The sequence below is a fragment of the Dermacentor andersoni genome, chromosome 1 (genome assembly GCF_023375885.2).
Source record: "Dermacentor andersoni chromosome 1, qqDerAnde1_hic_scaffold, whole genome shotgun sequence".
NCBI classification, from domain to species: Eukaryota; Metazoa; Arthropoda; class Arachnida; order Ixodida; family Ixodidae; genus Dermacentor; species Dermacentor andersoni.
The window spans coordinates 372,970,064-372,990,987 of record NC_092814.1 but is presented as its reverse complement, the minus strand read 5'-3'; the positions used below and the strand labels follow the sequence as shown (position 1 = coordinate 372,990,987).

Below are 20,924 nucleotides of genomic sequence, written 5' to 3'. Positions count from 1 at the left end.
CCTGGAGCGTCGCCGCACACCTCTAGCCACGGCGTGACTTAGTCGATTGTGTGTGAACAACAATACGTGCGTCCTCGACTCTCCGTCGCTGGAGCCGAGTTTGACGAAGTCGCCATTATAACTAAACGGGCTAGGCGGACCAACTATTGTTACTGAGCCGCGGGAACGTCTACTGACGCCCCTTTCCACGCGCCGACCAAGACGCCAGACAATGGGCGGCCGGCGGGCGCGCTGGAGGTCGGGGAATAAATGCCCCTACGGTTCCGGGTCGTCTCCCCTACGGTGCCTCGTATCCCCTACGGTGCCTTGTCTCCCCTACGGTGCCTGGTCAACTCACCTGCGGTGCTTGGACGGCCGTTTCCGTCACCTGGGTATCGGGGGAGGACCGAGTGTTTATAAACTGCTGTTGTGCGGCTGCTCAGAACACTCCCTCTCAAGCAGTCATGTTAGACTGATGTACTTTCTCAAACAGTCATGTTAGACTGATATAGATAATGTAAATGAACCCATATTCCTCGTTCTCGATGAGAAGCAGTCTTTCCCTTCATCAACGTCCGCAGCGTCGATAAATTGGACGACGGCATGGGCCAGCTACCTTCTAATTCGTGCCCGACTCCAATCTTGACAACGAATCACGAGCGATGGGATTGAACCCCCAATCATAACAACTGGCTGACAGCGGTGAGATGGACTTTGCGACGTGGTGCTGTGTCTGCGGTGAGTGCTTGGTTCTTGCTTTGACTCTCTAGCCTTCATTTTGTGGTTGTTCTGTTTAGAACAGTAGGGAAGCTAGATTGTTGAGTGTTAGCTAGGTTGTGTTTTCCTAGCTAGATTTAGCGAGCAGGATCAAGGCAGTAAAGCAGCAATCATGGAGTTAAGGACACTGCTGAGAGACGAGTTGTTGATTGTTGGTGAGGAACTGGGCCTAGATGTACGCAAGGAAATGCTAAAATCGGAATTATTGCAGCTAATTCTCGAACAGGCCAGTGAGGAAGAAATTGAAATGGGGTATGAACTTCTGAAAAAGAGAGGAGAACGAGAGAGAAAAGAAAGGGAGGAACGCGATAAAGATCGCGAGTTAAGAAAAATGCAACTGGAACTTCAAAGCAAACGTTTGGAGTTGTCTCAAGGAAGTGAAGGGGCTCTGGGACGATGAAGTGAGGCAGAATTATACCGCATGGACAGGCTATCAAAGCCATTTGAGCTCGGGAACGACGTAGGCTTGTTCCTAAGCAATTTTGAAAGGACTTGCGAGAAGATGAACTTCGGCCCGAGTACATGGCCACAGCGGTTCCTGTCTATGTTGCCGTGTGAGGCGGCGGAAGGAATCGCCAGACTGAGTGCACAGGGTGCATATGATTATGCAAAAGTTAAGGCTAGTCTCCTGAAGAAATACCGCCTTTCAGCCGCAGCTTTTCGGCAAAAGTTTAGGAGCACAGGCAAGAAAGATAGCGAGGGGTATTCGGAGTTTGCATACGGCTTAAAGGCCAACCTAGTCGAGTGGCCGAAAAGCGCGGAAGCGTACGACAGCAGAGACATGATCATTGAATGCATGTGTCTAGAGCCGTTTTACAAAACCATCCCCCAAGCTGTGAAACTGTAGGTGCAAGACAGAGGGAATGTAAACACTGTGGAAAGGGCGGCTGAATTAGCCGAAGAGTACGCAACCCGTAGAAAGTTGAACGCCGAGGACGGAAATTGGCACGGTCGAAATGGACCGAGGAAACCATTTCCATTCAAAAGGGGTTCGCAGACTAGACGATCGAAGCCTGTAGGCGTGGAGGAAAAGCCCGCAGAAAAGAGCGAGGAGAAACTTAACGGGGAAACCGCACAAAAGGAACAGAAAAGAAAATTCGAAACTTTTAGGCCGATCTGCTGTTATAAATGCCACAAACTGGGACATATAGCTGTAAACTGCGGGAAGCCTAGCGTAGTTTTTTCCTACGTAGAGGAAAAAGACGACAATATGGAACTTTTAAGCCCCTATCTTCACGACCTGCGAGTTAATGGCAAACCATGGCGAGTGCTAAAAGACATTCCCGCTACGATGGACATTGTCCATCCGTCTTACGTGACGGTAGATGACTTCACCGGAGAAGTAGCATGGATCAAACAGGTTGTAGAAGAACACAGCGTGTGTCTGCCCATGGCCAAAGTCAAAATCAGCGGACCATTCGGGGAGCTAGAGACTGAGGCTGCAGTTTCCAAATTTTTGTCACTGCAGTACCCTTACATCTTTTCGAATCGTTCGGATCAGTTACTGCGTGACAAAGGGCTTAAACTGGGAGAGGGCATAGTTCAGGCATTGACGCGGGAGGCCAAGCCCGTAAAATCGCGTTGCTTTCAGCTGAAAATGCACAAGCTGCTCCAGCGGAAGCAGAAAAGGGGATAACTTCCATACCCGAATCCGAGCTAGGCTCGAGGGATAAAAAATCAGTCGAGAAGAGCCTGCCAGCTGACCACCTCATTGAGAGCGTATCACTAGAGTGTCCAAGTTCAAGCCTGCAGGAAGAGCAAGCTGACGCACTCACAAGCGAGACAGGGTCGTTATTCTCACCGGCCTCAAAGAACTTTGATAAGCTCTTACGTGTGGATAGAGAGTCATTGGCAGCCGAGCAAAAGAATGATGAGAGCTTAGCTAAATTTCATCACACAGCCAAAGAAGGCATTGCTAGGCGCAACGTGACGATACATGAGAGAGGAGGATTGTTGTATCGGCCCTACAGAGATCGAAAGGGTAGGATTTTAGATCAGTTAGTCGTACCTACTAAGTATAGGGAGGACCTTTTGGGTCTCTGTCATGGAAATGGGTGGTCCGGCCACCTAGGCATAAAAAAATCAAAGAAAAGATTGCTTATGGAATACTACTGGCCTGGCTCTTTCAAAGACGTAGAAAACTTCGTAAGATCATGCGACGCCTGCCCGCTCTCTGGTAAACCAGGTGAGACATGGAAAGCTCCACTGAAGATAGTGCCCTTAATAACAGAGCCTTTCAGACGACTTGTAATAGACACGGTAGGGCCTCTTCCAAAAACAAAATCGGGTTACAGGTACTTGTTTACCATGCTGTGTCCGACTACAAAGTTTCCAGAAGCAATCCCTCTGAAAGAGCTCAGCTCCACCGAAGTAGTAGACGCGCTTTTGACAGTGTTTGCACGAGTTGGGTTTCCAGCCGAAATTCAGGCAGATCAAGAGTCAGTATTCACTAGCGCACTGACTTCCACATTTTTGAAAAAGTGCGGGGTAAAGTTAATACACAGTTCTGTCTATCACCCTCAGTCAAACAGTGTAGAGAGGTGGCATTCAGTGCTTAAGCGAGTTTTGCGTGCGCTCTGTTACGAGCACAAGGAAGACTGGGAGAACTGTCTGCCGGCAACTTTGTTTGCTTTGCGAACGGTTCCACATGAAGCGACAGGGTGCTCGCCAGCAGAACTAGCGTATGGTAGGACACTCCGTTCTCCACTGAGAATGTTAAAAGAGATGTGGGAGGGAAAAGGGGAGAGTCCAACAGTGGTTGAATACGTGCTAACTCTGCTGGAACGGTTAAGCGCAACCCAAGAACTAGTCGAAAAGAACATGGGAGTAGCTGAAAAGAACGCCAAATTCTATTACGACAGGAACGCGAGGCTTCGTACGTTTAACGCCGGAGACCAGGTAATGATCTTTAAACCTTCAAGAAAGAACAAGCTTGAAGTTCACTGGGACGGGCCCGTTAAAGTGTTGCACAAACTTTCAGATACTAAGTATGCTCTGAAAATGCCCGGTCGCAGGAAGGAGGCGAGCATATATCACTGCAATTGATGAAGCCGTATGTAGAGCGGAGCGCAGTCGTTAACTGTACCATCAAAGAGCAGGATGACACTAGTACCAAGTTTAAGGAGTAGAAGGCGACATCCAACGCTGAAATCGGCCTAGAAGAAGTAGTAAAACATTCGGCAAGTTCGCACGCTCTTAGACCCGAGCAGCTAAATGAGCTAAAGGGGGTGTTAGGGGAATATCTCGACAGATTCAGTGATCGGCCGGGTAGAACCGAACTAATAATGCATGAAATAGAGCTTACATCGACCGAACCCGTAAGATCAAAGCCTTACAGGGTGTGTGCAAGACAGAGAGAAATTATGGAGGCAGAGATACAGCATATGCTAGAGTTGGGAGTTATTGAGCCCGCTGAGAGTGACTACACGTCACCGCTAATACTGGTAAAAACCCCTAACAAGGACCCTCGTCCGTGTGTTGACTACAGGAATTTAGATGCCATCACTAGGGATCAGCTGTACCCGATACCCAACATTGAGGAACGAATTGAAAAAGTTAGCGCTGCTAAATACATTTTAACTATATATCTCGTGCGGGGGTACTGGCAAGTTCCCCTTTCAGAAAGTGCCAGCCGCTATGCCGCATTCATCTCACCTGTAGGCACTTTTCGCCCTCTCGCACTCAGCTTCGGGCTGATGAACGCCGCGTTTAGCTTCTCTAAGTTAATGGATATTGTCCTAAAAGACTTGCAGGAGTTTGCCTTGCCATATCTGGATCATGTAGCAATTTTTTCGGACAGCTGGGAACAACACGTATCGCACCTCAAACAGGCGTTCTCACGGTCGAGGTAAGCCGGCTTAACGATGAAAGCGGAAAAGTGTAGATTTGGTTGTTCACGGGTTACTTATCTGGGCCATGTTGTCAGCCAAGGCGCGAGACGGCCGGCCGAGCTGAAAATAGCTACGATTGGACAATTTTCTCAGCCGCGCACGAAAACACACCTTCGTTCATTTTTGGTACTTGTGGGGTACTATCAACGGTACATTCCGAATTACTCGCAAATGGCAAGTCCATTCACGGACGCCCTCCGAAAGGGAGCACCAAGTAGCCTACACTGGGATAAGGACAACGAGAACGCTTTCCAAAGTTTGAAAACGCTATTGGTTTCTCGTCCTGTGCTTCGAACGCCAGGCTACACAAAGGAATTCATAGTTCAATGCGACGCAAGCGACAGAAGTATGGGCGTGGTACCTAGTCAGGTCGGCGACGTTAACGAGGAGCATCCTATTTTCTATGCCAGCCGTAAACTAAATGTAAGAGAGGAAGCCTACAGCGCTTCAGAGAAGGAATGCGGTTGTTTAGTTTGGGCCGCCCAGATGTTGTTGTGTAACTTGTACGGAGCGAAGTTCATCTTCGAGACCGACCACTGTCCTCTGACGTGGCTCAATCAAATGTCACACAATACTGGCTGCTTGCTCCGATGGAGTCTCACTCTCCAAGAGTACAATTTCTCCGTTAGAGATAAGAAGGGAAAGTTGCATAGCAATGCGGATGGTTTGAGCAGACTAATTTGAATTCTGCGTTTGAGGGTCCCGCCTTAATTTTAGGGTTACTAGTGTTAATTTTGTTAAGCCAAGAAGATCCCCTCTCATTTAGCGGGATTCTCTCCATGATTGCTGAATTTGTCAGCACGAAATTGCTTCGAAAATTGGCATAGCGAAATGCAGCATTTTTTTGTTTCTGCACTTATGTTTTCTTTGAAGCCTAGCGGGTGTAAAGTGAGAGCCAAGGTACGTCATCTCGGCGCACAGCCATGTTGTGGAGTTAATTTTGCAGTTGCCTGTCCTTGTTGGATGTTTTGGGCAGTGACATCATTACACACGTGGTCACTGCGAGCCAAGGCATCACCCCCTGGCCACCAGCCATTCTCTTCCTGCCCAGCGGTTGACAGCGCTGGACAGTCGAGAGTTTCCGGGCCATGGAGGCGCTGTTAAGAACGGCCCAATGCCGTGCAAGTTTTGCCGGCCAGTTGCGACTGCGGCGGAAACTTTCCTGGAGCGTCGCCGCACACCTCTAGCCACGGCGTGACTAAGTCGATTGTGTGTGAACAACAATACGTGCGTCCTCGACTCTCCGTCGCTGGAGCCGAGTTTGACGAAGTCGCCATTATAACTAAACGGGCTAGGCGGACCAACTATTGTTACTGAGCCGCGGGAACGTCTACTGACACCCCTTTCCACGCGCCGACCAAGACGCCAGACAATGGGCGGCCGGCGGGCGCGCTGGAGCTCGGGGAATAAATGCCCCTACGGTGCCGGGTCGTCTCCCCTACGGTGCCTCGTCTCCCCTACGGTGCCTGGTCAACTCACCTACGGTGCTTGGACGGCCGTTTTCGTCACCTGGGTGTTGGGGGAGGACCGAGTGTTTAAAAACCGCTGTTGTGCGGCTGCTCAGGACACTTTCTCTCAAGCAGTCATGTTAGACTGATGTACTTTCTCAAACAGTCATCTTAGACTGATATAAATACTGTATATAAACCCATATTCCTCGTTCTCGATGAGAAGCAGTCCTTCCCTTCATCAACGTCCTCAGAGTGGATAAGTTGGACGACGGCATGGGCCAGCTACCTTCTAATTCATGCCCGTCTCCAATCTTGACAACGGATCACGAGCGATGGGATTGAACCCCCAATCATAACACTGGGTAGCGATCATAAACATTTAACTTAGAACTTTGGAAGAGATACTAACGAGAAACACGAACCAGTAGCATCGTAATTTCTAAAAATTAATGAAAAGCGAATAAAAGGGATTGCAAAAAAAAACATAAAGAAGAAAATGTAGGCGTTTCCTACAACATTCAGGAAATGTAAAGGACTGGTAGACGTTATGCAAAAGTAAATAAGACAGGAAAAAAAACTTGGATTGGAAAGAGGAAACCACGTAAGTGGTGGAACAAGGAAATAAAGCAAGCTATAGACGAGCGTAAGCAGGCATCTAGGGATCATCGAGAAGCCAAAAAGTTGGGATTACACGCAGAAGAGGGGCTCCTCAGGTGGAACAAATACCGAGAAAGGAAAAAGGATGGTGAGTGAGCACGTGCAAGAGAAAATTAAATGTACAAGTGAATGTTGGGTACATAAGATTTGCAAGAAAGACAAAGGAGCACCAAAAAGATTCTGGAACCACGTAAGAGCACTTGGAGCCCCAACTACGATTTTTCAAACCGCTATAAGGGACGACGACGGTAACTTCTACGAAGGAGACGATGCACTGAGGTACAGCACAGACGTTCTTAGGGATGACTTCGGCATGAAAGAAAGCGCAGTACAGACTCAAACAGATCCAGCAACAACAGAAAAGCATGAGACATTAAAGTTTAGCATAGAAAGCTTTTATTCGGAAAAAAGCAGAAGAAAATGTCCTAAATAACACGGCAGCAGGACCCGATGAAATCCCAATACAGCTAATCAAAAACCTTGGTCCAAAAAGCAAGGAACTGTTGACTAACGCCATAGAGCGAGTGATTAGAACGAAGGAAATTCCGGTGGGATTGCCTGAAAGCAAGATGAATCTCATCTACAAAGGCAAAGGTGATAAGGATTAGACAAGCTCGTGCAGGCCAGTTACACTAACGTCGGTTATATGTAGAATGACAATGCAAGCCCTAAAATTGGAACTGTGGAATAGGGTAGAGAAAAATGATGTACTGGTGGAACTTCAAAATGGGTTTAGGCCAGCCAGAAGCTTAGAGGAAGCGGCAGTCCTGTCGTATGTGTTCCTTCGTCTTGTCTTCAGCGCTTTTTTATGAAAACTGTCAAAAACTGTGAGGATAATATGTTTGTACTAATAAACTCAGCGCATAGCCATTTCAGTAGCTCAGAATAGACCTTTATCAATAGCATTCCTAGATATTAAAGGAGCCTATTACAACGTAGACAGGGAATTGTTATGGGATATTCTTAAGCACGAAGGCATAGAGGACGATTTTGTGGAGCTGCTGAGAGATATATATCGAGACAACCGAGTACAAGTTGTATGGGAAAGTCGAAAAGGTAATGAAGTAGTTGGAATTCAGCAAGGGCAGAAGCAAGGATGACCTCTATCTCCACTGTTCATATTCATGTTAAGGGCAGAGAAATACGACTGGAAAACAGCAAATTATGGCTTGATTTATCCTACATGCGTAATGGACAAATACTGCAACAGAAGCTCCCTCGACAGATGTATGCGGACGACATAGAGCTACTAGCGGACAATAAACGAGATTTACATACACTTGCGACTATATTTGGCAATGCAGTGACAATCTTACGCCTCAAGCTGAGCAAAGGAATTCGGGAATTATGATCTTTAACGAAGAGACGAGTAGTTCCATAGTGTCAGTTCAACAGCAACTCATACCTATAGTCAAGCAATATAAGTACGTCGGCGTATACATAAACGAAGGAAAGACTTACTCACTCACCCACCAAAGAATCTGAAAATAAAGGGGAAGCGGAATGCTGCAATAACAAAACACAGAGCACTGCGGGGCCAGAATAAGTATCAGGTGGTGCGTGGGATCTGGAAAGAAGTAGTAATGGTACCAGCGCTAATGCTCGCAAATGCCATTTTATGCTTACGATCGGGTATCTTGTCGGGGTTAGAAGTTAATCAAAGAGTGGTAGGCCGGTTGGCTTTGGCATCCCGCGGTTAAATCACAAATGAGGCAGGGCAGGGTGATACGAGTTTGGCCTCTTTTGAAGTCAGAGAAGCACAGAGCAAAATAGGTTTTGAAGAAAGACTCTTCTTCAGAAAAAAGAAAGAAAGAAAGAAAGAAAGAAAGGAAGAAAGAAAGAAAATACATGGATGAAAATAAGTGGGCAGCTAAAGCGCACAAGTATCTGTACTCGATAAGCATGAGCACAGAATGGAGGAAAAGGTCAAGAAATTTGGCAACCAAGTATAGAGTATTTGAAACGGTAAATATATAACCAGGAGTCATCAGAAAGAAACTGACACAAACAGAGACAGTTAATTGGATGCAAAGAATGGAAACAAAAAGGACCATGCAGATTTACACGAATGAGAAGAAAGCAATTAGAAGGGAAAATCTGTACGATAACACAGAGGGCATTGCCTTGTCATTTGAGGCTCGATCCGGTTGCCTAAGGACAAAAACATACCGGAGCAAATATTTGGAACCAGATGGGGAATGTGTATGCTGCATCGAAAATCCGGAGATCACTCAGCCAATCCTAATGGAATGCGAATGGATTCACCCAGTGAGAACCCTAGGTAAGCTACACCTTCCAGAAGCGCTTGGGTTTAAAGGGACACTAAAGTGAAAAATGATTTCTTCTGCATCAGTAAATTACCATTCTACAACACCAAAAACACCATTCTTACAACGATAACACGTTTGGTAAGCCAGAAAAAGCGCAAGAACGAAATACGGGTGGCGACGCTTGCTTAAGTTCCCGCACCTGGGGGCTGTGACGTCTTGGATTTTGATGGCATCTTCTAGGGCCTACTAATTATATGTAGTGGCATAGACTGACTACATTGTATTCTAAACGAACCAAATATTAAACATGGCAAGTTTCGGGAACCTTTATTCAGCCAACGCGGCCCAAATGCGAAAACATACGTTGGAATCCCTGACATCACGTGACGTACCGGCGCTGGGGTTTCGGCGCGAAATTCAAATACTGATACTTGGACCTTCATTTTCTCATCTAATAATCAAACTATTTTTTTGAAATCACTGCCTGCAGGGTTCTCGAATAATGCTTCATTAGGGTAAACTGATTTATTGTTTCGCTTTAGCGTCCCTTTAAAGTGGACCGAAGTGTCAACCGGTCAGCAGTCGAGATAAGCAAGATACCTTTAGAGTATTCGTGGAAAACTGCAGGGAAGACATTGATACGTCCGGATACTTTACAGTCATAGCTAGCGGTACAATGTACACTTGAAGGAAAAAAAGAATAAATAGATGCATACAAAATGCTAGATAAAAAACATCTGTAGCATACCTGATTAAATCAAGCAGGCCCGTTTCAAAGGGGATGCCGTTAAATCATCACCATCATGGAAACAGCAGGGACCCCAGATTGTCTCGTCATTGCTCAGTGGGCGGGTTCATAACGTTAAACATCAGAGGCCAGTGCCACACCAATTAGCCGCAATCCCTCGGATTAGCCGCAACAAGATCATCCAATTCCCTTTTGTAGGAAACTAGAAAAAAAACAATAACTGCTTAAAACGTGGACACCTTTGGTGAAGTGAGGTGTGTGCTGACATGTGCTCAGACGTGTAGCGATCAACACTTTGACGAAAACTCGTCTGGTATGAAGTGCTCTTTTTTTTGCGTTCATGTTTTTGGTCGACGCCCGTTTTACCTTTGACTGTGCAGTGATCAGACATGGGAAGTGCTCCGACATGGAGTGCGCGCCCACATCTGAAGCCAGTTCTGTAAATATGTAAAACAATTCCGTTTCATTTTCCTTTAACCTGCCGCACTCAGCTCCGCACCAAGAAGTAACTCTCGGCTACAGAAACGGACGATGCCGTTTCTCAAGACCGACAAGGGGAGCCCCGCCGCCAAAGATCGGCTGGCCTGATTCTCAAAACTTTTCTGCACTAGGTGCGCGCACGATTTTTGCCCGATACGTGGGCCGATCCCGGAGATTGTGCAATGCCGGGCCTACCCGCGGCGGAGGTAGCAGGCGTTAAGCACTTCCCATACGTGGACCGATCCCGAAGATAGTGCAATACCGGGCCGACCCGCGGCAGCGGTGAAGCAGGCGTTAACACCCCATACGTGGGTCGATCGCGAAAATACTACAATGCCGGGCCGACCCGCGGCGGAGGCAGCGGGCGTTAAGCACTCGCCATACGTGGGCCGATTCCGAAGATAGTGCAATGCCGGGCCCACGCGCGGCGGAGGTGAAGTAGGCGTTAAGTACTCCCCATACGTGGGCCGATCCTGAAGATAGTGTAATTCCGGGCGGACTCGCGGCGGAGGTGCAGTTCGCCATTAAGGGGCCCACATACACATCTTCACTGATCATCGTTCTTCACAGAGTGGAAGGGCACTGAAATTTTCTGTTTTTCTTTTTCTGTTTCTGTTGATTGCCTGCGCCTACGTTCATCGATGCGCGGTGTCATTTTTCCCGATTGTATCGCTCCCTTTCATTTCACCTCTGCCTTTCGCCTTATATAATGTGTCCGTCTTCCATCAATAAAATTTTGTTGACAGTCAGCACTTGTGTCTCCTCTGTTCCTTTGTGGTTGCGTGTGTTAGTGCTCTCGTATTTGTCAAATCAAGCATGCACCAACTTGCCAGGAAAGAAGCTTTAATAAAGTGCCTTTCTCGTTCAGTGGGCCCTTCATTCTGTGTTCTTCCCTCTTCTCGTATCACTGACCTTTGACTGACCCACGTCGCGGACGCTACATGCCGGGCAAAACGCTACGCCTTCTCTATCCTGAAGGGCCTCGTCGCGGATGAAGTAAGTGCTCTATTTGGCCCTGCAAAACCATCGTGGAAACACGTTAAAACACTGTGCAGATTCATGCGGTCAGAACTGGGGCGACAAGTTCGTCTTTTTCAAGATTGGCTTCGATTGGTTTGTTACGCTGACCACCCCAGATGGATCGCCGCAAGGAAGCTAGCGTCACTGATGAAAACAGCTACTCATCTTATGGAGTACCATTGGAGGCGCTTTTTGAACCTGTTGCTGTCTTGTTTAGGGGACAGGGAGATGACATAAGAGAGTAAAAAAAGAAGCGTAACCACCCTGGGAAATTTTTTCCTGCCTGAGAACGTAATATGTATCCTGCAGAAGGGCCCGGAATATGGGTTGGGGCCTCGTGTCCCAGTACATGAGCTGATTGCAGCGAACAGGAAAATGGCCATGAAAGTAAGAAAGGAAAAGGACCGCGACCGCTGCCTTCTTGAGGGTCTAGACTGTCTGCAGAAATGCTCACCAAATGTTTTTGATGCGCAGAGCCACAAAAGAATATTAAATTGTGTGGTTTCTTTGTTCAAACGAAATGACCTTACGCTTGTTCAAGCAGAGAAAGAGACTCGGTCTGTTGTCCTACGAAAGGGAATCTACAATCAAAAAGCGCAAACGGCGATCAATAAGAATTTTGTGCCTGTTAAGAAAAGTGATGTTAGGGTCAAGACCAAGTTTATTGACTTTTGTAAGGAATTAAAGCTTGAAAACTTGCTAAAACCAGAAGTAGTAGCCTAAACGCAATTTTTTACAGCCAAGGCCCACAAGCCAGAAAGTCCATTACGTACTATCGTTCGTGAAGAAGGTTCGTGGCCTCTAGTCTCTAGTCGGTTTTTGCAAAAGCTCTTCTCAAAACGCTTGCTTTGGATGATCCCTTCCTTACAAAGAAATCTACCGTTGTCGCGTTGTTACTTGAGAGCACAGATAACATTGGCTTTGCTTTCTCTGTAGATGTACAAGACTTGTTTTATTCTGTGTCTCAAGATCAGCTTTCGTTGGCTGTTAAGAAATGCATAAAAGCAACGGCGACGTGTCTTTCCAGAATTCAACAAGCTTGTCAGCAGATAATTTTATCTCTTTATTGCAGTTTTACATGAGATCTACTTTTATTGTTTTTGACAACCAGCTTTTTTTTTTTTTTTTTTTTTTTTTTTGCAGCGCAACGGTATCTGCAGTGGGTCCTGCGTGGCCCCAATTCTTTGTGACGTATTTTTAGCAAAAGTAGATAAACTTTTAGATACGTCATTTATCCGGGGTTCGTTTCAAAGGTTTTTAGGTACGTTGATGAATTTTATTGCATTTAGAAAAGCAGACGGCCTTCACTTACGTCTATACAGTAGGTTAAGTTTTAAACGCAATTGACGAACATGTACTTGGGGTAAATTTTACCCATGAACTACCCAGCGCAGCTGTTTTGCAGTTTTTAGACCTGAGACTAACCTTTTTGGAAAGCCACGTTCGCTGGGGCTACTTCCCTCGAGCAAAAAAGGATTTGTTGCCATATGATACGGCGCATTCCAAAACTGTCAAAAGAGCTTTAGCGTCGCACTGTTTGGAATCGTCTCTTGAAAAATCGTGCCCGCACCTAACGCAGAAAAGTTTTGAGAATCAGACCAGCCGACTTTTGGTGGCGGGGTTCCCCTTGTGGGTCTTGATCACTGTCTCGGAGACCCTCCTTGAAGAGCTGAAACTAGGAACACGAAGAAAAGAAGATGGCCGTCGGAAGACAGACAATTTTTTGGTTGTGCCATACCTGCACACTTCGCACAACTTGAAGGTGGCCAAGAGGCATGGGGTGTCCGTAGATTTTTCGGCACCCAACAAACTGGCACAGTTGTGCCCATGCACTTGCAACTCTAAAAAAGAGAGGTTGTCAGGTAAAACATGACAAGCCATTCCTCAAATGTTCCACAGGATTGGTCAATGCTATTCCCTTGAAGTGCGGAAGGCTTTATGTCGGCCAAACCGGCCGGTGCATCAATGACCGCTTGGGGGACCATGCCTGAAATTTAAGTGATCTAAAATACGAGTACGCACATTTGGTTGCGCAGTTAACTAAATGCAAAGGATGCGAGGCTCGGTTGGGAGAGGCAGATTCTCCATAAGAGTACCGACTAGACGGCGCGCGTCAGTCTGGAAGCGTCCCACATAAAGAAATATTGCAGCAAGTGCGTAAGCACCCCCTCAGTATCGCTTTTTGATGCAGAGCTTGGATTTTTAAACGGGTGCGAATACTGAATTGGTTCTCTTTTAGTATGCCTTGCCTTTTTTTTTCGTTTTTCTTTTCCTGTTTCTGTTGACTGCCTGCACGTACGTTAATCGATGCGCGGTGTCATTTTTCCCGATTGTATCGCCCCCTTCAATTTCACGTTTGCCTTTCGCATTGTATAAGGTGTCCGTCTTGTGTCAATAAAATTTATTTAACAGTATGCGCTTTTGTCTCGTCCTTGTTAGTTTGTGGTTGCATGTGTTAGCGCTGTTGTATTTCTCAAATCAAGTACTCCTGGCTTTATTGAAATAAACTACGAGCTTTACTAAATACTAAGCACATTTCTGCTGCTTACCTGTGTTATATGTACCCTTTTTTCAGGCCACACATACGTGATGAATGTGCGAGAGATCGTTCCCATCTATAAAGGAGGTAATAAACACTAACCGCTGAAATATCGCTGGATCTCTTTAACAAGAATTTGATGTAAAATCATGGCATATTGCATTTATTCGCAAGTCATGAACTCTTTTAATTCGACTGATTTATTTTTCTCATCACGGTTTTCGCAACGGTCTTGCCTATGAAACTCAATTGGCTACCTTTAATGACAATTTTTATGTTGGACTGTAAAGATGAGAATGATGCTGTCTTAGATTTCGCGAAAACGCTTGATAAAGTGTCTCTCCACCGCCTCCTAATGAAATTTTCAGATGTGAATAGCAATCCTCATGTTTTTAACAGAATGTAAGCAATCCTGAACAATCAGTCAGAATTTGTCAATTAGCATGTCTCTAACTCCTCCTAGTAGTGTGCTGTGTCCACCAAGGGTCAGTACTGGAGCCATGTTGTTCCTAATATACATAAAGGTATTATCTATATCTTTATATTGGTCCTGCAAGATTCATATGTTCGCAGTTAACTGCGTCATTTATGGCACAATTAACTAATTATTGTCCCGAACAGGCTCTCGAAAATTATCTTAATGCTGCACAAGAATGGTGTGGCCACTAGCTCATGACACCTAACCCCAGCAAATGTAAATCAACATCTTTATCGCGTCATTGCAACCACCTCTCTCTTTCCCTTAAACAGACGGTAACATGAACGGGGAAGCAGTGGAAATTAAAAAATACTTAAGAGTCACCTAAACGAGAAGAAAGGGGGTTAACCGAAGGGCCCGATTTTTATTAGTCATATCATAAGAAGCCAAGAAACACTGACACCAAGGACTACATAGTAGAAATTACTTGCGCTTAATAAATAAAAAAAAAAGACGGTAAATTATTGGAAATGAAAGTGGATGAAAAAACACCGCAGGTGGGGAACGATCCCCGCCTGCGGCAAGTTGTTTTTGCATCCACTTTCATTTCCAATTATTTGTCGTTTCTTTATTTCATTTATTAAGCGCAAGTAATTTCTACTATGTAGTCCTTGGTGTCAGTGTTTGTTGGCTTCTTATGATATAATTAACAGTAACCTAGTCACATCATTTCGCCTAGAGCGCGCATGTCGACTACGTAGTAGCTTTAGCGAAGAAACAAAAAACAATAGGTTATCTAAGACATCAGTTAGGTCATGCGGCTCAATCACTAAAGTGGCTGGCGCAAAAATTACTCACCAGGCCAAAACATGAATAACCCACTGTCATCTCGAACACGCATCTGGAGCACTACTGGAGCATGCATCAAATATAAATGCGCTTGAAGTAGCACGGAATCGTGTGATTCGGCTTATTCATCAGATTTACTTAGACTTACTCGCAGCGTGTCGCTCTTAAAAGTACCTTTTCCACTCTAGCACATCATCGTCACATCGCCACACTAGAGTTGTTCCATAACTTTTATTTAGAGCACCCCTTATAGCGGAAGCTTTATCACCCCTCGAGTGCGCATATTTCATCGCACCAGACAAATTCTTCTAGTATTCGGGCCAAAATACCGCACTTCTGCAATCTCGGCCTCCTTTTTTTCCCGTGCCGTGCCTCAGTTGTCGCTACTGTACCTCCTCATGCGTAGGAATTCTGCAACAACTGCACTTCCAAAGCACGAAATTGCGCTGCAGATACACATGTTCCTCTATGATTATAAGCCCAGGTAGTTCTCTTTGCTTAAAGTGCACAAAAGTACCTTCATGATCAACGCCGCGTGTTTGTCCCCCTTCTAGTGAAGCTGCCCTTTGTGAATATTAAACATACATGTGCCTACTACTGCTTATCAAAGATTACCGATGCTATCAGCGTCGAAACGGACAGTAGCTCACTGGGAAAGGTGTTTTCTCAAATGGCAGTCGTATTTTGAATAGTTACGAAAGCATTCTTTCAATAAGACGTCGGGGCATTCGAAGCTCCACGTACTGATTGTGCCCTACACCGTAATTTGCTGTCTGTGCCCCGTGGTAACTCCGACAAGCGGCAGAGGTTGTAGTGCTACGTACAGGGCTGGGCAAGTATACTTTGCAATTGCATCCTGATAAGATACAAGGTAATCGGGCAGCAAGTATTTGAGATACAGATACGAGATACGACCGCGTTTATTGTATCCAATACTATACTTTCAATTTGTATTTTATGATGCTTCGATACATTCGCAATTTATTATTTTATATCTATATAATGTAGCCGCAAACGGGTATGCACAAAAATGTTTGCTTGGAAATTGCTCAACTCCGACCAACCTGGCGCGGCGGTTGAGACGGTTGGCATCGCCCGTGTCTGTGGTGGAAGCAAACTGCGCAGAAGCAGTGAATATGTTCCGAGAGAGGTTAGGCCACCGTACAGTCCTCGTTGATGACCACATTGACAGTTTGCTTGACATCGCGCCCGCCGACCGCTCTCCTCAGGTATCACAGCTGCGAGAACACGAAGATGTGCTCTTTCCTACAAACAGCCTCGACGGCCTCTTGGTGCCAGCGTCAGAATACGCGGTCATAAATTATTGTATCCTGATACGCTTGTTCCTCGAAGATATCGCCATTCTATACCGTCAGCACATAAATGAAGCCTAGGCAAACGACAGTCCTATTTCGAGGTGGCGAAAGTAGCAACTGCGAAAGGTAATGAAGCTCCTGCATGTGCTAGTCATGAGAAGAGCGACATGTCTCTCATGCAAAGACCTTGCTGCAAAACACCCCCACAGACATGGGCGATGCACGCCGTCTGTACCACTGCAGGTACCGTCATCATTAGCGCTCGCCGCAGGATCTGTATCGAGCGATCATCACTGCTGTGTGCTGTGCGAGCACAGTGTTCATGCTATATCGGTCTGCCACGTCACATTGTCAGCCAACGGACTGAGACGAACTGTTGTTTTTAATGCAGCGGAGAGGCACACGCCGCACAGAAGTAGCGCAACGCAGCACGACTAAAGTGAAAATACTACTCCAGATGTCAGCTTTCAGCATCTAGTTCCACATGGAAACGAGACCGCAAGAGCCTGTCTCCCGAGAGTAGTGATACACGAGTGCACCATGAGACTACGAAAAGTGACCAGTCACCAGTGACAAGTGCTCCTCCTTGCAGCACAAAGTTGGCAGCGGTCCTGATGCAAACAGCCACCGTGTAGGTGTCTGGAAAGCCCACTTCCATGTTAGTTCTATTGCTGCTTGACACCGGCAGCCAGAGAACGTTCATTCGACGTGACCTGTGAAAAAATTCAACCTTCCTTCCCTGGGGGCAGAAGACCTCTCTGTGTTAACAGTTTGCAGCGTCTAAGTGTTCCCACCATTGCAAATGTTGAAGTATCAGGCTCAAACTCCACGATCGTTTTCACTCCCACGATATCACGGTAGACGCGTTGGAGGTAGCTCAACTCTGGACCGTGGAGAATCCAGCCATTGGACGAGATCTGCTCTCATAGTTCTGAAAACGCGAGACGCTTGTCGCGGATGAGTAACGACGGCGCGATCGGCCAAAACCGACAATTTGTGTTCTGGTAAGATCTGACTACTATTGTCGCATAGTCACTATTTTAGGATACAACTTTACAAAAATTACCGACGATTACGTTACTTCCTAATGCGAAATTTGAGCGCAGCAAATAAGCTGTTTCACCTTTTCGATAGATTGAGGCAAAGAAATCGAGCAACACATGTATGCGCTATCACAGAATTTTTTTTTTTATTTTTCACACGTATTCCTTTAACAAAGACTCCACTAACAGTTCTTGACAGTCATGAAGGAAGCTTTGTGGTCGGAGAAATAGACTGATATATGTTCGACTTGGTACACCAATGCTTGATTCTCAAAGACGAGATCTATACAAGTGCCTCGCGAGGTTGTCACAGCCGTGGGACGCGTTACAAGCGAGAGGAACGGGATGTTCTCCCGCATAAGTGTTAGGAAATTGCTGTTTGTCTTTATGTCAACATTAAAGTCCCCCACTACTAACATCGGTGTGGATCGATGGACGGTTAATGCGAGTTGCAGGAAGTTGCGGCGCTTAGCCTCTGCTTCGGCGACGCGTACTCCTGGATCATCTCGACGGCGGCGACGGTAAGCTTCTGCTTCGGCGGCACGCACCTCTGGATTCTGACGGCGACGGCGCTGGGCCTCTGCTCTGGCAGCTCGTTTAGCAGCAGCAGCAGCAGCAGCAGACGGAGGACTTCCATCGGTCGTCTCGCTCATGGCTCAGAAAGAACTGGCAGATAATTTCGCAGTGGCGAACGGCAGCGGCAATTTCGGCTCGGGCGGTGCACATATACAGATCCGCCGCCACCGATCTGGCTCTCTGATTGCCACCGCACAGGGCGAACGGCAGCGGCAATTTCGGCTCGGGCGGTGCACATATACAGATCCGCCGCCACCGATCTGGCTCTCTGATTGCCACCGCACAGGGGTTGCATTGGAGGAGGAGCGAAGAAAGGAATTAAGTTCGAGCCGGCGCTTTGACAACCGGAGACTCGCAGGAAGAGGGGGGAGGGGGGCGGCGTGTACACCCAGCGGCAAACGATGGGGGCAGAAGCGCGCGCAGCAAGCGGACAACACGATAAAGGGAGGAGGGAAGAGATAGCAGCGACTGACTGATGCCGCTGACGCCGATAGTGAGTCAACCCCAGCTGCGGAGTTGGTTTCAGGGACAACGCCGCCGATGCCGACACAAACAATATGATACCCTCGCTTCCGCAGCGCTAAGAACCAGGTCTAGCCGTGGGAAGGTGGTCACGTATTCGTCGACGTGCCGGGGCCTACGTGAAATAACCGGCGCGTCGGCAACTGAAGAGCACCCTATCCGCCACACAAGAACAGGGGGGGGGGGGACCCTTTCCTCCTCTTTCTGCATGGCGGCGACGGTGTTCTATGCAGTCACGTTATCTTGACTCTCTAGCGGCGTCAGCGGCATGCAGCGGTATCAGTCGGTCGCTGCTAGCGCTGGGGGGATGAAAGGGGGGCGGAGCTGGTTACGAGGCCGACGACAACGCCGACGACGACGCGAAACCCAGGAACGGACGCCAAAGAGCTGCGCTCTAAAACATCAGTTGGCAACCAAGGCACACGGACCGCGCGGGATTGTTACTCCAACAGCCAATCACAGAAGCAAGCAAAGTCACCGTGATGCGCCATTTCAAAATAGCGTCGTACTTTATACCTCCGGGGCATCTGCTGTTCTTGAAGAGTCTTTTCATCGGCGGAAGCGATGAGGTGTGCAAGATACGCGGACAAAGTGTATGAAGTCTGAACTTTTCACTCTTCAAAAGTCGTCGGCACAGTTCATTTCACTGCTGACCCCGTTTACCTCATGAAACTTCACTGCCAACTGAAGTGAAACTTGACAATAACTAGTTGCAGCGAAGCATGCGTTTTAGTTCAGTTCATTAAAGAATTAGGCTTTCACCGTTCCAATATAATGGACGAGTGAAAACGTACAAAATTAGGCGCTTATAATTTTATTTTGTGGTTACCGTCTTATATGCAGGGAAAGTTTGAAGTCTGAACTATTTACAGCCTCGCGGAGAAGCAGTGGCTGGCGGTTATGAGGGCGTGGGCGGGACTTTACTGCAGACTTGAGTTGTATCCTACTATAGAAAAACAGAACGCCTAGGCAGGGACCTCTGCGCAGTAGAGACTGTCTTTAGTTACATGATGTAAAGCGTCTACCCATGAAGACCAGCCGATAGTTTACCTGCTTCGAACACCAGCCTGTCTACCCTATTTGCGTGCTAAGAGAAGAGGCAAGGCGAATGCGAAGTTGTCGACCCAAAGTTGTGGCGGCTTCGTGCAATAGGCATCACTGTCACCTTGAGGACAGTGGTCACTTGCCAAGCCACCAAGGCACTCGCCCACCTTTGGCTACACGACGCCGTACTTGAAGTTTTCTACTCTGTTCCCGACAAAACTTGTCTCGACACTCAGAACGTCGCAACAGTAGTCGACCTTCTACCACCGGGAGTGGAAAGTCGAACCAAGTCAGCCTCGTTCCAGCTCGTGCAGCCTGTGCATGTACCACGGCGCCACGTGATCTCTGGACGAGTTTCCAGCACAGTACACCAAGGTGGACCACTCATACAGAGTTCCAGAGCAACTACAGGTTCGTCGCAGAATCGACCTCATTAGAAACAGGGCGTTCAATGAGCAACATAGTGCGCCTAATGAAAGCCGGAGAGTGACGAGCGATTACGACAGAGAAGAAAGAGCCTCAGAAAACAGCGAGATTGCCCGATTCTTGATTTGTACAGACGTCGCAGCCAGCGAAGATACCCGAGATGTCAATCGCTGAACTGCCCATCTTCCTGTGTAGCCTTCTGCAAGGCCAAAGAAATTAACGCGCAGCGTGCGTAGACCTGATACCACATTAGAACCTCGGGCGTTTTAAATAGGCATTAAGAATCCGTTCTGTCCATTACTACAATCAGGTCTCCTTCCCTGTGTTCAGAATTGTGTTGACAGGTTAGGAACTGTTGCCTTCATGAATGCGATTGGGAGGCCGAGTAGTGGTTCTTACAACTTCATAGTTTCTACTTTCGGTCTACATTTATTCAGTGGAGCAGGCAACCATTTATAGGGAAGCAGGGAAATTGTATAGGCTCATGTATTCTATTCTTAGTGATGTATGTTTAGATGAAATAGGCAGAGGCCCCAGCAGTTGCGCCTCAGATTTCATGGTTAGAAAAGCCATAAGGCATGTTAATGATTTCCTAATGTTCATTGATCGCACCTGTGACTGTTGGATCACTAGCTAGAAACACACTATCCTGCGTACGTGAAAGATTATCGCCTTAGGAATTAATGCATGACGTGCCGTCTGATGAAAGCATATGTTTTCTAGACATGAGGCTGTTATTTTATGATAAACATATCCACTGGAATATGAGCCGTGTACCAATAAGCCGATACTTCCATATGAGTTGGCGCACTACAAATTACTTAGGAGGGGATAGCTAAGTTTCGCTTGTGTAACGCTTTGGAAAAATCTTGGCCACACTTGATGACAGATACCTTCAAAGAACAGATCCTTCGTCTTA

The 20,924-nt window shown here is 46.9% G+C and overlaps 1 protein-coding gene across 1 annotated transcript in view; it reads right to left on the bottom strand.

Moving 5' to 3' along the window:
• The window catches only part of LOC126516510 (cytochrome P450 4V2-like), a 236,330-nt gene that overhangs the window by 68,746 nt on the left and 146,660 nt on the right, over positions 1-20,924 (bottom strand). The gene's annotated exons all lie outside the window — the stretch shown is intronic.